This window comes from Phyllostomus discolor, chromosome 6, assembly GCF_004126475.2.
Source record: "Phyllostomus discolor isolate MPI-MPIP mPhyDis1 chromosome 6, mPhyDis1.pri.v3, whole genome shotgun sequence".
In the NCBI taxonomy this organism is placed as follows: Eukaryota; Metazoa; Chordata; class Mammalia; order Chiroptera; family Phyllostomidae; genus Phyllostomus; species Phyllostomus discolor.
This window is the reverse complement of record NC_040908.2, coordinates 129,690,543-129,705,816: the sequence shown is the minus strand read 5'-3', so window position 1 is coordinate 129,705,816 and position 15,274 is coordinate 129,690,543. Positions and strand designations below refer to the sequence as shown.

At 46.2% G+C, this 15,274-nt stretch overlaps 1 long non-coding RNA gene across 1 annotated transcript; it reads right to left on the bottom strand.

Moving 5' to 3' along the window:
* Window positions 1-517: 517 nt before the first annotated feature.
* On the bottom strand, window positions 518-8,198 carry LOC118501291. Its single transcript, XR_004903915.1, has 2 exons — window positions 7,798-8,198; window positions 518-1,119 (listed from the first exon to the last, which is right to left on the bottom strand). It is a non-coding gene; the product is annotated as an uncharacterized LOC118501291 (long non-coding RNA).
* Window positions 8,199-15,274: the final 7,076 nt, after the last annotated feature.

The window sequence follows — 15,274 nt, the reverse complement described above, 5'->3', positions numbered from 1 at the left end:
GAAACACATGACCAGAATACACAACCCAGCCATGGGGTTGTATATCTCTGGGGTCCTGCCACTTCTCTGCGGCTCCCCAAATGAAATAAATACAATTGCCCCAGTGAAATGAACTGTATTAGATTCACTACTAGGCTTCGGTAACTATAGCTAGCAAAGTGTACCAGTTAGCATGCCTTCAGATAAGAGGAGGGAGGATCCAAAAAAACCTGGAATTATCTTCTGGAGAGCAGACCCCTTGTAGTATAGGCTTCCCCTGCTAGGTGAGTGTTCTAGGAACCCATCTGTATCAGTGTACCAGCTGGCATTGTTGTAAGAGGCTGTGTTCAGCTTCAGTGAATTTTTTTGAAGATTCTCTGAATGCATTGGCCCATTTTATGATGGGTGATTTACAAGTGTACGTACCCAAACTATGTTGAGTGTTCAGCAGTTTTTGGCCAAAAAACGGCGTGACCACTGTGCCCACCCTCCGTATTCACTCACTCTTACCCTGAGCAACTCTTTTTTGTTTACCTGTATGAAAAAGGTCCTCAATGGGAAACATTTGGTTGATATGGAAGAGGTGAAACAAAAAATGGCAGAAGCACTAAAAGACATCAAAATCAACAAGTTTAAAAACTGTTTTGAGCAGTGGAAAAAATGCCTCGATTAAAAATGCCTCGATAGGTGTGTTGGATCAAATGGAGAGTACTTTGAAGATGACTGAAGTTTAAACATGTAAGAATAAATACATAACTTTTTTATAAATAAGTCTGGGTTTTTTCAGTCCCTCCTCATGTAAGTATAATAGTTATCTATCGCTGCATAACAGATTAAACTGAGTAGCTTAAAACAATAAATATTTATTATCATACAGTTTCTAAAAGTCTGGAATTTAGAGGAGTGCCTCAGCTTGGTGGTTGTGGCTCAGATGCTCTCATGAGGCTGCAGTCACGATGTCGGCTGGGGCGACGGTCATCTGAAAGCTCGACTGGGACTGGAGAGCTCACTTCCAAGACAGCTCACTCCCATATCTGGTAAGTCAATGCCCGTTGTTAGCAGGAGGCCTCAGTTCCTCACCACGTGGACCTCTCCATAGGGCTGCTTGAGTGTCCTCACAATGTGGCAGCTGGCTTCCCCCTGAATGAGTGACCCGACAGAGAAAACAAGGAGCAAGCCACAGTGACCTTTATATCGCACTCTTAGAAGTCACTCACTGTCATTTCCATCACATTCTCTGTTCATTAGAAACAAGTCAAGCCCACATTCAAGGGCAGGAAAATTAGATTTCACCTTCTGAAAGGAGTACAAAAAAACTGGGGTCACAGTTTAAAACCACACAATAACTAACAGAAAAGAAAAACCTCAATTTAGGTTGAAAAATAAAGGGGCTATATTGACTAATTAACTAGAATCTAGAGACAGGACAGATTTCAGGATGTTGATTGATCCAGTGGTTCATTGAAGTCATCAGGGACCCAGTATCCTTCTGTCTCTTTGCTCTATTATCCAAAGCATCATTCTATAGCTAGCTGTCCTTGTCATAGGATCACAGGACAGCTGTCAACAGCATGGAGGGGATGTGCTTCCTTGTTCACATCTAGCCAGAGGAAGATAAAACAAAAAGTCCCTTGTGTTCAGGGGAAACTCATGTGTTTATTGGCTAAGCTCTGGTCTCCTGAACCAATCACTGCAGGAAGGGGGTGGGACTACCTGACTGGTTTAGACCTGGAAAAATAGGATTCACCATTCCCTCTCATACTGCAAAGTTTACACAAGGAGTGAGGAGGTTGTGAATGTTGGGGGGAAAGAACACAGTGCTCAGTACAGAAGGACTAGACAAGGGGTAGGCTGCCAAGCCAAGTGCTGGCTCCAGGAGAGCTAATGTTAGCAGCCAGGCTCAACCTCCTGAAGTTGCAAGGAAACTGAAAGTCCCTACTGTCACTAGGACTCCCTTCCTGGCCCACTCAAGACCAAACAGTGTATCAAGTGCAGACACAGCTATGTCAACAAACATCTCCTTTAGGAAGCAAAGAGTGCATGAGTGTGAATACTTCAGTCACTTTGAGGCCCATCACTCGAATCCCAAGATTCTAAGAGCTCAGGTTCAAGTGGTTAGAGCTTAAATTGGGAGGGAGATATGGTAAAGGAAAGGAAAAAGGAGAGGAGGACCTTCCCACAGCACATTCTCACCAACCCTCTTCCTCAGGCCCCGCACACAGCCTCCCTCTCTAATTGCATCAGGGCTGTGAGGGGACATCCCAACTTACAAGGGTCCCAAGTCCAGTGTCAGCCACATACAAAACAGAGGCTCACTATGCTGGGCACTATATTATTTTCTAGAGCTACTGTAACCAAGTATGGCAGGCAACAGAAACTGTTTTAAGCCAAGTATGGCTTAAAACAACAGAAACTGGTTCTCTCACAGTTCTGGAGGCTAGAAATCCAAAATCAAGGTGTTGATAGGGATATGCTTCCTCTGAGATTCTTGATAGAATCTATTCTTTCTTGACTCTTCCCAGCTTCTAATGGTGGTCAGCAATCCTTGGCATTATTTGGCTCACAACTGCATTACTCCAATCTCTACCTCTGGCATCTTATGGTGCTCTCACTGTTACATCTGTCTTCACATGGTATTTTCCTTTTGTTATAAGGACACCAATCATGTTGGACTAGGGTACACCCTAATGATCTCATCTTAACTTGATTACGTCTGCAAAGACCTTCTTTCCAAATAAAGTCACATTCACAGGTACCAGGAAAGCACGGACTTTAATATTTCTTTTAGGAGTACAATTCAATGCAGAGCAGACCCCTTTCATTAATTTCTTCTCCAGTGTTTGAGGCAGTAACTAAGGAGCCACTGCAATTCTTTACCTTAATGGATAAGCATGTATTTCCCAGTCTGGTCTCCCTCAAGGGATATGGAAGTCAAAGCAAGGAGACACCCTATCCTGTCTGCCGGTCCTTCAGGAACATCTCACTGGCTCACCATGGCTGCAGGGTTGGCAATTTCTCTGCTGAGTCGGCCTGGCTATGTGTGAACGTTCAGTCTGTTCAATGGCTTCCTGAACTAGGGAGTGATACCAAAGCTGCAAGCAGGCCCTGGTAATAGAAACCTAGCCTCACTCTCCTCTCAGGGCCTCAGTTTCCTCATCTGTAAAGTCTAAAGAGACTTCTATCATCTGACAGTGACTATAGAGTGAGCACATCTGGCCCAAAGCAGCTCCATATCCAAGTTTGTAATTAATGTATGACCACTTGGTGGCTGTCCTCTGACCTCTGCAGACCTGCCGGAAGTCTCATTAGAGAGTTAAAGCATGCCCCTGCGGACAGTGTATTTTAATAAGCAGATTCTGAATTGAGATAACAAAGAAGCTACTGCTCATCTCTTTCCAGGAGCAAGTGCTTTGTATTCATACAGAATATCCTGACACCTACACCAAAATCCCTTTACACAAATATAAGAAATTGTGCAGGGTGAGAGCAAAATGCAGGGCAAAGTGTCTGTATTACAGAAGAGTCAGATTCATTCACTCTACAGACCACTCAGCAGCCAGAGTTTTCTTGGCTTTAGTTTGGCTGCACGAAAGCTAAATAGCTTCCCCTACAGAAGGAAGGAAAAGAAAGCATGGCCCATCAGGACAGAGACGGGAAAAACACAGAGTTCAGAGGCCTGCCAGGGGCAGCGAGACCATCTGGAACCATATCCGAAGGCCACAGGGTCCTCTGGGGTAGCCAAGTAAAATTTAGCAATTAACAATGAGCCCATTCAGTAAGGCCATGCTGAGGGCTGTGGTCAAGAGAATAGGACCAAACTCTAAGGAAAGAGCCCTAAGAGGGCTAGGCAGAGAATCAGGACCCAGTTGTGTGGGCTGATTCTTGTCTCAGCAGGGCTTCCATCTCAGCTTGGGACATCTACACCCAGCAAAGAATCCGATGGGGTGAATGCTGAGTGAATGGAGGGGAGAGAGAGAAGGAGGAACTCAGTGATAAAGGACAAGCCATGTGGCATTGGGAAGAGATCCTTTGACTTGGTAGGCTCTGGAGTCTCAGGGCTTCCTCAGGGAATGTGAAATATCAGGCCTCTGAGTAGCAACTCCAGACCCACTCACTGGGGGGGCCAAGGTCCACAAAGGACTCCTTGCCCCTGGGCTGGGTGGGTGGACTCCAGGCAGGGCTGCAGGGCAGCCATTGCATTGCACACAGGTGGGCCTGTTCCTCCCAAGGCTCAAGGGGAGGCACTCCTGCCCCACCCACTTCCAACCAATCTTCACCACACCCCATCTGTGGATAAAAGCCAGTGTAGTCAGAGAACAAGATCTGAACTCAGATGACTGGCCTTGAATAGTGACCCTGCCATTACCAGCTTTGAAATGCTGGTCAAATTATGTAACCAAAATAAGTCACAAAGTCTTCACCTGTAAAATGAGAAAATAGTAGTACCTGATTCCCAGGATCATTGTAAGGAAGAAGTGAGACAGTGCACATAAGCAACATAAGCAGTTAGCATAGTGTCCCCCACAGGAGACGAGCCCTGTGTACATGCACATACTCTTGCTCTTGTGTGAAAGTGAGGAGGGTCTATGGGTGAAAGGAGTATTGTCTGCAGGACAGAACCCAGAGTCAGTCTCCAAATTCCTCAATTTGACAGTTAAAACTCTATGCAGCCTGTGGCACTTGGAGCCCCCAAAAGTATTACTTCATGTCTAGAAACAAGAAAGTCAGAAAACAGGAGGCACAAAAGCCTTCTTTTTCCAGGTCAAAGGAAGCTGCCCATCCTAGTAACAATAGTTCTAGATAAAGGTGCCCTCTCGCAGCCCCACTCACTTGTTGCCAACCATCTCTTCTGGCTGCTGTCCCAAGAGACTGATTATTGTCTCTCCTCTTCCCTGGGAAATGAGAGGGCAGGAGTCATGTCTCAGGGCAGACTCGGCTTGCACCCCCTCACCACCCACCCCTCCCATTGGAAACCGGAGCAGATGCCAAAGGACGTGCATCCGCCTTGCAGAGCCCAGATGGCTCCAGAAACTTGGTGCTCAGAGGCATAGCCTGGCTTCGTTGGAGGAAGCAGTGTTTGCTGGCACAAAGCAAATCCTCATGACTATCTTGTTAAACCCAGAGACCCTCAACCAGTTCCCAATGGACATTTTTTCTGGGTTAATACTGGAGCCAGAGAGCAGAGCAACAGGGAGAGGTAGCAGTCCCTGTCCTCAAATGAAGACCCCTAACCAAAACCTCTTGCCTTTGCCGTCAGCTCGTCCAGCTTTCGGAAGAAGCTGGGATCTTTTCCCAGGTTTCCCCCACAGTGGCCTAGACTGGTGGTTTCTACTATATCAAGATCACCTGGGGAGTTTGGTCTAAGCAAGATGCCTGGGCTCCACCCCAGATTGACTGAACCTGAACCTCTCTGGTACAGAACTCAAGATATCCGCACTTTTTTAAAGCTCATGTGGAAAGCCCTGGCTGGCGTAGCTCAGTGGATTGAGCGCGGGCTGGGAACCAAAGTGTCCCAGGTTCGATTCCCAGCCAGGGTACATTCCTGGGCTGCAGGCCATAACCCCCAGCAACCGCACATTGATGTTTCTCTCTCTCTCTCTATCTCCCTCCCTTCCCTCTCTAAAAAATAAATAAATAAAATATTTTTTAAAAAAAAAAAAGCTCATGTGGAGATTCTGATGCACAGTGAGGGATATGAACTCATGTTCTAGACACCTGTCCATAGGTTTGCTGGCCTTTCACAAGGAAAGGAGCAAGAGCTGCCACATAGAGTACTGCCCCCACCCTAACCCCTATGTTCTTGCAGGAGTGTGTGCATGTGCGTGCAGGCACACATAAAACACACACAAGTACAGGATGGTACAACTGAGTCAGGAGCACAAGCACCTCTTCCCAACTCACCCACTCAGGTGAGCTCAGGTCACAAGAGCAACAGGTGCCCACCAGCTGTACCAGTCTGTGCTGCTGACCACACCCTCTTCCGAGAGGAGGGCCTTTGATCTCAGCTCCCTGTGAAGTAGTGATTATTAGTCCCATTTTGCAGAAAAGGAACTTGAGGACTATGGTTGGCAGAATAATGATGACTTTAGAGATGTCCAGATTCTAACCATCTGAGAGCCTGGTGGTTTTTAAAACTCATATAAACCTTCTGAAAAATATTTGCTGTCAAAAGCCCTTGATACAATAATTCCACATCTGGGGATCTACCCCAAGGAAAAATTTGTAAATACAAACACAAAAATACTTATGTGCAAAAATAGTTGTCACAAAGTTACTTATATTAAATAATTAAAAACAACCCAAATTTCCAAAAATAAGGAAAGGCTTAAATAAAATGTTACATCTACTCAATGGAATATTATGTCATCAATAAAAACCTTTGCTCAGATTAACACAGAAAGTAGATTACAACATATCTGGTGAAAAACAAAGATTTTGAATTATGTATACAGTATGATTATAACTTACAAGGGAGTCCAACCCATGGCCCGAAGGCTGTATGCAGCCAACACAAAATCGTAAACTTACTTAAGACATCATGAGATTTTTTTGTTTTCATTAGTGTTTGTGTATTTAATGTGTGGCCCAGACAACTCTTCTTCTTCCAGTGTGGCCTAAAGATGCCAAAAGTTTGGACACCCCCTGAAGGAAACGTTCATTATGTTTATCTTTTAGTCAAGCCATGAGATATTTTTCTCGTTCCTATTTTTCTCCTTCCTATGAGCAAAATGTATCTCATTAATGCTTCATAAATGTTTATTCTGATGAGCTGAAGAGTATAAATGGGTGTTATGGGAGGCTGCCCAAAGGTGTTCGTGTCCTAGTCCCCAGAACCTAGGAATGCTACCTTACATGATAAAAAGGACTTTGGAGACACGACTGAGTTAAGGATCTGGATGAAGAGAGTAGCCTGGGTTATTGGGTGGGCCCAATGTCATCACCAGGATCCTTATAAGAGAGGGCAGGAGGGTCAGAGTCAGAAAAGATGTGATGATGCAAGCAGAGGTCAGAGCAATGTGCCCAGGAGTCAAGGAAGGAGAGCATTCCCCAAAAGCTGGAAAAGGCAAGGACTGGATTCTCCAGAAGGAACACAGCCTTGGATTTTAACCCCATGAGATCTGTTTCGGACCTCTGACCTCCCAAACTGTAAGATAATGAGCTTGTGCTGTTTTAAGCCGTGGGGGTTGTGGTATTCCATTACAGCAGTAATAGGGAAGTAATGTAAGAGGTAAAATACAACGTTCCACAGCTAGTACCTGGAGGAGCTGAGACCAGAGCTCATTCTCCTCCCACTCTAGCACTGGCATACCCAGAAGCCCAGAGCTCAGTCAAGGGGAAGAGGGACAGTTCTGCCTTCTGTATGCTTCCCTCCAGGGCCGTGGACTGGTTCTACCTCCATCCATTTGTGCTGTTGAACTACCTCCTTTTCCTCCACAGCCTCCTTCCTAGGGGATTGCAGGGTGTTGTAAAGGGAAAGTGGAGGGACCGATGTGAATAGAAGAGCATTTTCCTTTGGGATCCTCTGCTGCCCGACCACCAATATCTTTATAGCAAACAAGGACTGAAATACTAAAACAGGTGAAAAGCTGACAAACTATAAATATATCTAAAAAAACAGAGTGTGAGTTCTACCATTTTTAAAACTGCCTGCAATTACTGAGAGGACTGGATTTTTTTAAAGAGAAACATTAGTCATGGAAGTTTGGCATTTTAGGGCTGTAATTTAATTTAAATGCAGCTTGGCTTTTTTAATATATTTGAATGTCCTGTCATATTTCAGAAAGATTTAATACTGCAAATACCTCACACTGCACATACCTTTTTCAGCAGGGCTTTGTGCTGGATCAGAGGTAGAAGCTGTGCATGTGGAGTGAGAGCCCTTGCCTAGAAGACAGGAACTCAAGACTCCAGTTCTTAGCTCTGCTAACTTGAGTGCAATCCAGGTTCACTCAGTTCCCTCCATGTCACTGCAGTGGGAGGCAGTACAGAGGAGAGGCTGAGTCAGACATTGGCTAGAAGCAACAGAAAAGACTCTGTCTGAATTAAGCAGAAGGGAATTTACTGTAAGATTATTGAAGGATCAGAATCAAGGACAGTTGGAGCACCTGGCTCTGATTCAACCTGGTAGAAAAACTCCAGGTAACCCAGCTACCGGAAGTCCAAGCAACACACTGACACTGACAGCCCAATCAGCAGGAGGCCACTGCTGCCCCCATAACCTCCCACCAATTCAACTTAGCCTTGCCACATTAGCTCCTGATGCTAAAAAAACAATCAGCCCCATTGGCTGAGCGGAGATCACAGCCCATCCCCTGGCTACACCTAAGCACCAGGGGTAGGATTTTGGAGCCTGGCTTTTGGCTTCTCAAATAGAGGATGCGATAGCAGACTATGTGAGGAAAGTAATTGCTTTGATGTAGTGGTTCTCAAAGTGTGGCCTCAGGACCACAGTATCTGCCTCATCTGAGAACCTTTTAGAAATGCACATTCTGAGGCCCCACCCAGACCTACTGAATCAGAAACTCTGTTCTAACAAGTCCTCCTGGTGATTGTGATACTAACCAGTTTGAGGGCCACTGCCCTGCAGAAAATCCAAAGGCTACTAAAAAGGTCAAACACCATCACACCAAAAAATAACAATTGCCCAGGATGTAGGTTAAAAATCAGAGTATGGAGCCAGACTGGCAAGAAAACTAAAGTAAAATATTGGGGGAAAGGGCCTCTTCAGACAACTTTTTTTCTTTCTGAAGTGTGACATAGGGTGCTTGTTGTGCAAACAGAACCTCAAAACAAACCTTTGACCCCTCCTTCCAACCACATTGCTGCCGCCCCTTAGTCCCTCCCAAAAAAACTCTGGACCCTCCTGTTCCTCAGCCCCCACTCTATCCTCCTTTCTGCCCTCCTTCCAGCTATTCAGTTCCCTGGGAACCAGCCCTCCTACTCTGCAAATCTAAAACCTCCCCATTCCCTTCCTTCAGAAAATCCTAAAGTCACCTCCATAATGAAACTTCAGTGTCAGAACTGCCCTTTGCTTCCCTTGGAAGCAAACAAATCACCCTCTTCTGTTCTGAGAAACGTTCATCTGTCCCACTACCCCCACAGCCATAGCACCTTCCGGCCCCTGCAACTACAAGCTGGCTGGCTGGATGGCTTAGGGCCCTCTCAGCATCAAGTCGCCCAGGCCGCTCAGCCTTGCAGAAACTGGTGGAAGTCGAAAGCCTCAAGGTTTAGCCTGAGCTGGAGGGACACCATGTGGCCATACCTGGTATGACACATCAAGTCAGGAGGCTCCTGTTGCTCTTTATGGGATGATATTTTTGTAAAAACTGGGAGATAATGACATTAAGGATATTTTTTAGAATAAAAATAGAATTAAAGTTCACCCGCAATTACGTAAACAGGATTCTTTTTGTTTCTGCTCTTAAATATTTTCTGACAATTACAACCATACCACCCGCTCCAGAGAGCATCCCTTTCTTTTCCATGGAAATCTGTTCATTAGCATTTTCCAGGCTCCTTCAATGCTAGTCAAGAGAAGACCCTCAATAAATGTTAGTGCAATGACATGAAGTGAAAAGGCATTAAACTGGGGGGGGGGGGGAGGCATGTGGTTAAGAGCCCCATTTCTGGAGTGACACAGGCAGGAGTTCAAAACCCAGCTCTGCTGCTTAGCTCTGTGGTCGTAGGCATGTTTTTTAACCCTACTGTATCTCAGTTTCCTCACCTGTCAAATGGAGGGAGGGAAGACATCACCCTCTGTACAGGACTGTTGTGAGAATGAAATGACAACATGTAAGAGGCCACGTAACACAGGCCTGGCCACAGCCCTGACGTGAGCATCGTTACCACTTTTCAGTGTGTCCCCTCTGGAACCATCACAATTAATGCCAGCTGAAGGTCTCTCTTAGGTGGGATCCTCAAAACTGCAAAACTGTGAATTGACTCATGGCTGAAAAATACATAAAATAAGACAGTCTTAGACTTTACAGGCTAGGACCTTAGATCCAGCCAATCGAATCCCAGGCCAGATCCTGCTGTCCCCACTCCTCAGAGTTACTACCAAGCTATACAACCCTGGTCCCAGCTCCTTCCAGTTACTGCAAGCCTCAGCTTCCTCACCAGCAAAGGAGGAAAGAGATTACCCACCACCACCTTCATCCAAAACAATGAGCTCAGAAATAGGGGGACAAGCTTAGGATTCTCTCCAGAACAGATTACCCCACAAGATGCTCAAGATTCATTCAAGGAAAACTTGACATAAATCTGCCTGACATTGCTAATTTCTTTCTGTAGGAAATCATCTTGCTACCAAGTAAGCCCCTATGAACAAAATAAAACAGAGGGGGAAACCCGGACCCCCTAGAAGAGTACACAGGGGATTCTCTCTCACAGGCATCTTCCAGGGAGCCAGATAGTCATCCGGCGAGCAAGTCCTCATGAGATCCCTTCCTATGGGTCAGACCAGAGGCTAACAGGTAAATTAGGCCCTGCTTCTGCCCTCAAGGGCTCATCTTTTTGTAGGGCACAGGCCCTGGGAGAGATAGACACATGTATTGACAACTCTAGTAGTTTTATAAGTGCTAGAATGCAGTGAAAATAGAGACGTGAGCCATTTACTCTGCCCTGAGCCCTCAGAGAAGACTTCACAGAGGAGATGTCCTTTGAAGTATGATCGGATTCAAGGTAGTGACACCACAGCAGGGCTGGACCCATTAGAAAACTATTTATTATATGGAACATGATAAGACCTAAACTAGGTAGGTCAGGGCCCTGGGGTAGGATGGAGGAAAAGAGTACATCAGGACAGTTCACATACAGATTCACAGACCCTTCCCAGAGACCCTCATCTAGTTGGTCTGAAGAGGGGCCCAAGAATCTAAATACATATTTTGCAAATCCCTTCCCCAGAGTGATGCTACTGCAGGTAATCCACATGATCACCACTGTCACTAACTCCACAGTCCTCCTAGTCACCCCTCTTGCTCATGGCCTCTGTGACCTCTGCCTGGAAGTTTCCTCCCATTCTGCTCCCATTTGACAAATGCCTTCTTCTCCTCCAAGACTCAGCAGCTCAGGCACTGGTAGGTAAAGTCTCTCAGAGTATTGCTTTGTGTAAGACACCAGGTTAGTACTTTATATAGATTATTTCATTTTAAACTCAAAACAACCCTATACAGTCAGTGTCCTAATAAATCCCATTTTACAGATAAGAAAACTGAGACACAGAGCAATTAAGTAACTGGCACGTTGTCATTCTTCTAGGCTGTGCATTTTGTCTGTATCCCCCACTACATTACTCACAACATGAGGCTGAAGTTGTTATGTTTATGTGGCCCTGGAGCCTGGGCCAGTACCCAGCACATTGTAGTTGCTTAGTAAATATTTGTCAAATAAATAAAAGAATAAACAAACATCAGAAGGGGCTCAGACTTCCAGTCAAGATAGAGGCATAGGTAGACACTCTTCCCCTCTTCATGCAACCACAGAAAGAACTACAACCAGACCTCAAAACAAATAACACTCAGAACCATCAGAAAAATCAAGCTGTATAGAAGTCCAACAACCAAGAATTTAAAGAAGCCACATTCATTCAGATAAGTAGGAGGGGCAGAGATGCAGAGACAGGCAGAGAGGCATGGAGACACGGTGTGGCATGGAGAGGTGGTGGCAGTGGAACGGGTGGTCCCACAGTCAAGGGTGGTGGATAAAAATTGGGAGGGATACCTTGGGAGTGAGGGATCCCAGCCCCAGGCCAGACTGCACAGCCCAGGGTTCCAGTACCAGGAAGATAAATTCCCATAACTTCTGGTGGTGGAAGAAATGGTCAGATTTTCAGGAGTCTCTGCTTAAAGGACCATCATGGACTTAAGACACATGCAAACCCACCCCCTCTGGGATTCAGCACCAGAGCAACAGCTGGAAGGGCACCAGTCACACAGGGTGAGTGCAGAGCAAACTTCCAGAAGCCAGGCAGTGGCATTGTCCCCTCTCCGAGCCATCCCCTCACACAGGGCCACAAAGTGGTGGAGCGAAGCAGTTTACCCCACCCTGGCAATCACCTAAGGCTCTGCCCCACATAATTTGGAGGTGCTATTTCTACAATAGGCCACACTACTAAGACAGGGAGTCAAAGCAACTCTATCTAATACACAGAAACAAACACAAGGAGGCTGCCAAATTAAGGAAACAACGAAATATGGCCTAAATGAAAGAACAGAACAAAACCCTAGAAAAAGATCTAAATGAAATGGAGATAATCAACCTATCAGATGCAGAGTCCAAAACACTGGTGACCAGGATGCTCAGAGAACTCACTGAGTGCAGCAACAAAATAAAAAAGACTCAGGAAGAAATGAAGGTTACACTTAGTGAAATAAAGAAAAATCTACAGGGAACCAACAGTGGAGGGGATGAAGCTGGGATTCAAATCAATAATTTGGCTTATTGGAAGGAAGGAAACTTAAGGAAGAAAAAAAAAAGCATTCAATCAGAACAGCAAGAAGGAAAAAGAATTCAGAAAAATAAAGATAGTCTAAGGAGACTCTGGGACACCTCCAAATGTACCAAAATCCAAATCACAGGGGTGCCAGAAGAAGAAGAGGAAGAGCAAGAAATTGAAAACTTATTTGAAAAAATAATGAAAGAAAACTTCCCTAATTTGGTGAAGGAAATAGACATGCAATTCCAAGAAACACAGAGAGTCCCAAACAAGTTGGACCCAAAGAGGACCACACCAAGACACATCATAATTAAAATGCCAAAGTTTAAAGATAAAGAATTTTTAAAGCAGCAAAAGAAATGCAGGAAGTTACCTACATAGGAGTTCCCATAAAACTGTCAGTTTATTTCTCAAAAGAAACTTTGCAGGCAGGAAGGAACTGGCAAGAAATATTTAAAGTGATAAAAGCAAGGACCTACAACCTAGATTACTCTATCCACCAAAGCTATCATTTAGAATGGAAGGGCAGATAAAGTGCTTCCCAGACAAGGTAACGTTAAAGGAGTTCATCATCACCAAGCTCTTATTATATGAAATGTTAAAGGGACTTATTTAAGAAAAAGAAGATCAAAACTATGAATACTAAAATGGCAAGAAATTCACAACTATCAACAACTGAATCTAAAAAAACAAACTAAACAAAAAACCAGAACAGTAACAGAATCATAGATATGGAGATCATTTGGAGGGTTATCAGCTAGGAGAATGAAGGGGGAGAAAGCGGGGAAAGGTGCAGGGATTAAGAAGCATAACTGGTAGACACAAATAGATGGTGGGGGTGGGGGTGTTAAGAATAGTATAGGAAATGGAGAAGCCAAGGAACTTATACGTATAACCCATGGACCCAAACTAAGGTGTGGGATTGCTGGAGGGAATGGGGGTACCAGGCAGAGGGAGGGAAAGGGAGAAATTGGGACAACTGTAATAGCATAATCAATAAAATAAATTTAAAAAAACAAACTAACTAACATCACCTTCTTCCCTCAGCCACTGTCCCGGCCACAAATGTGCTCTCTTTCTCTGCTCTCTTTTCTATCTTGCCCCCCACTGCCATCTCCCCTCCTGGGGAGCAGTAGGTGGACTCTGGAACCTCCAGAAAGTACAGCAGCTCCTCAAGTACAGCACAGCGCCCTACCCCTCAGCTCCCACCCCCCATTCCTCTGTCACTAACAGAGTGACAGGAGCACCAAGGAATGTGCTTTCCCAGTTTATTAAACCTTTTTATTTGGTAATATCAGAAAGGGACCTCTCTCTCAGGTTTGCCTCCCTCAAAGTTTCCTCTTTCTGGGGGCTTCTGGCCAAGCCTCTCCCTCACAGCTGCTCCCCACCCCTTCCCTCTGGCTCAGTGTCTTTATCATCCTGCCCCTCTCTTTGCTCCCATCCCTGCGTTCTCTCTACCTTTCCTCCACCCCTTCCCTTCCCTTTTTTCCTCTCAGTTCTCTCTAGATTGTCTTCCCTCTGTCCTTCTCTCTAACCCCCTCCCTCCCGCTTTCTCTTTCTCCCCTTGTCTCCACCCCCCCTCATTTTCTTCCTCTTCTCTCCCCTCGGCACCACTCCCTGTCTGCCTGCTCACTCTCTCTCTCCTGATGTCTGTGTGTGTGGTCTGTGGGTGTCTCTGTATGTTTTTGTCTCCCTTTTTCTGTTGATCTGTGTGTGCGCTGCCTTCTCTGTCTCTGTCTCTGTCTCTCCCTCTTCCCCCCTTCCCTTTCTCTTCCTGCTCTCTCTTCTCTTCTTTCCTATCCTCTTCCCCTTTCCCTTCCTCCTTTTTTTCTGCTCCCCTTCATCTCCGTGCCTCTCTCCTCTCTCCAAATTCAGCACTGTTTCCTCCCTGGCCTCTCCTACACTCCCCAAAGGAGGTCAGTGAGATGCCCTGGCTCCGCTCCCTTCCCTCTGCGTCAGAGCCTCCAGGCCTACGGGGCCTCTGGGCCCTTCCTGCCAGCCTTCTCAACTTGCATCCCCCAGCCCCCTTTCTCCTCTGAGTCCTCATTAGTGCCGTCTCACTTCAAACTACCCTGCTCCACCTCCCTCCAGAGGGCACCTCCTGGCCCTGATGGGGACAGTTGTCCCCCAGCAGCCCCACAGCCCTGCCTCCCAGCTCCTTGACAATCTGGCCCTGGCCCCAGCCCCCACCCTCTCCTTGGCTGCCTCAGACAAGCTGCAGAAATCCTGGAGCAGGAGCCTGAGGGGCCCCATCACATTTGGAAACCACCCAAGTGGAGGCGGAGGGGCCTCCTCATCCAAGTGCATACACCCTGCCAGTGTTTCACTGACATAACAGCAGGGCTCCGGAACAGTTCCTGAATCAATTAGCTGCAGTGCTAGGTCCCAGTCAGCTCCAGTGTCCCTGGGGCCCTTAGGGCCTAACTGGCTCACCAAGGCCCTAGGGTTTCACACTCCAGTCTTGGTCAGGCCTGGGAAGCACTCAGCATTCATGAGAAGGCCCAGATCTGCAGGGAATTCGTTACTGTTCCTGCTGCGGCTGCTTCTCTGCAGACCAAGGAGCTGCCTGCAGAAGCCTTTGTTCCCATGGCCTGCAGGGCCACAGCTGACAATGAGATTCCAAACAGGCTTAGGGGTGATGGTGGGGCCCAGAGCAGGCTTAGCAAGTGAGTATAAAGAACCAGCTATGGAGGGAAAGTAGAGATTTTAGGGCCTGTACCCTATACCTTCAAGTAGTTCATTCTGTTCCTTTCTTCAGTAAACACAACTGACAGCCTGATGGGCATGCCAGTACTGGGTGCCAGAGAGAAACAGAGTGTTGTCCCTGTTCTCCAGGGGCTGGTGCAAAAGAAAAAC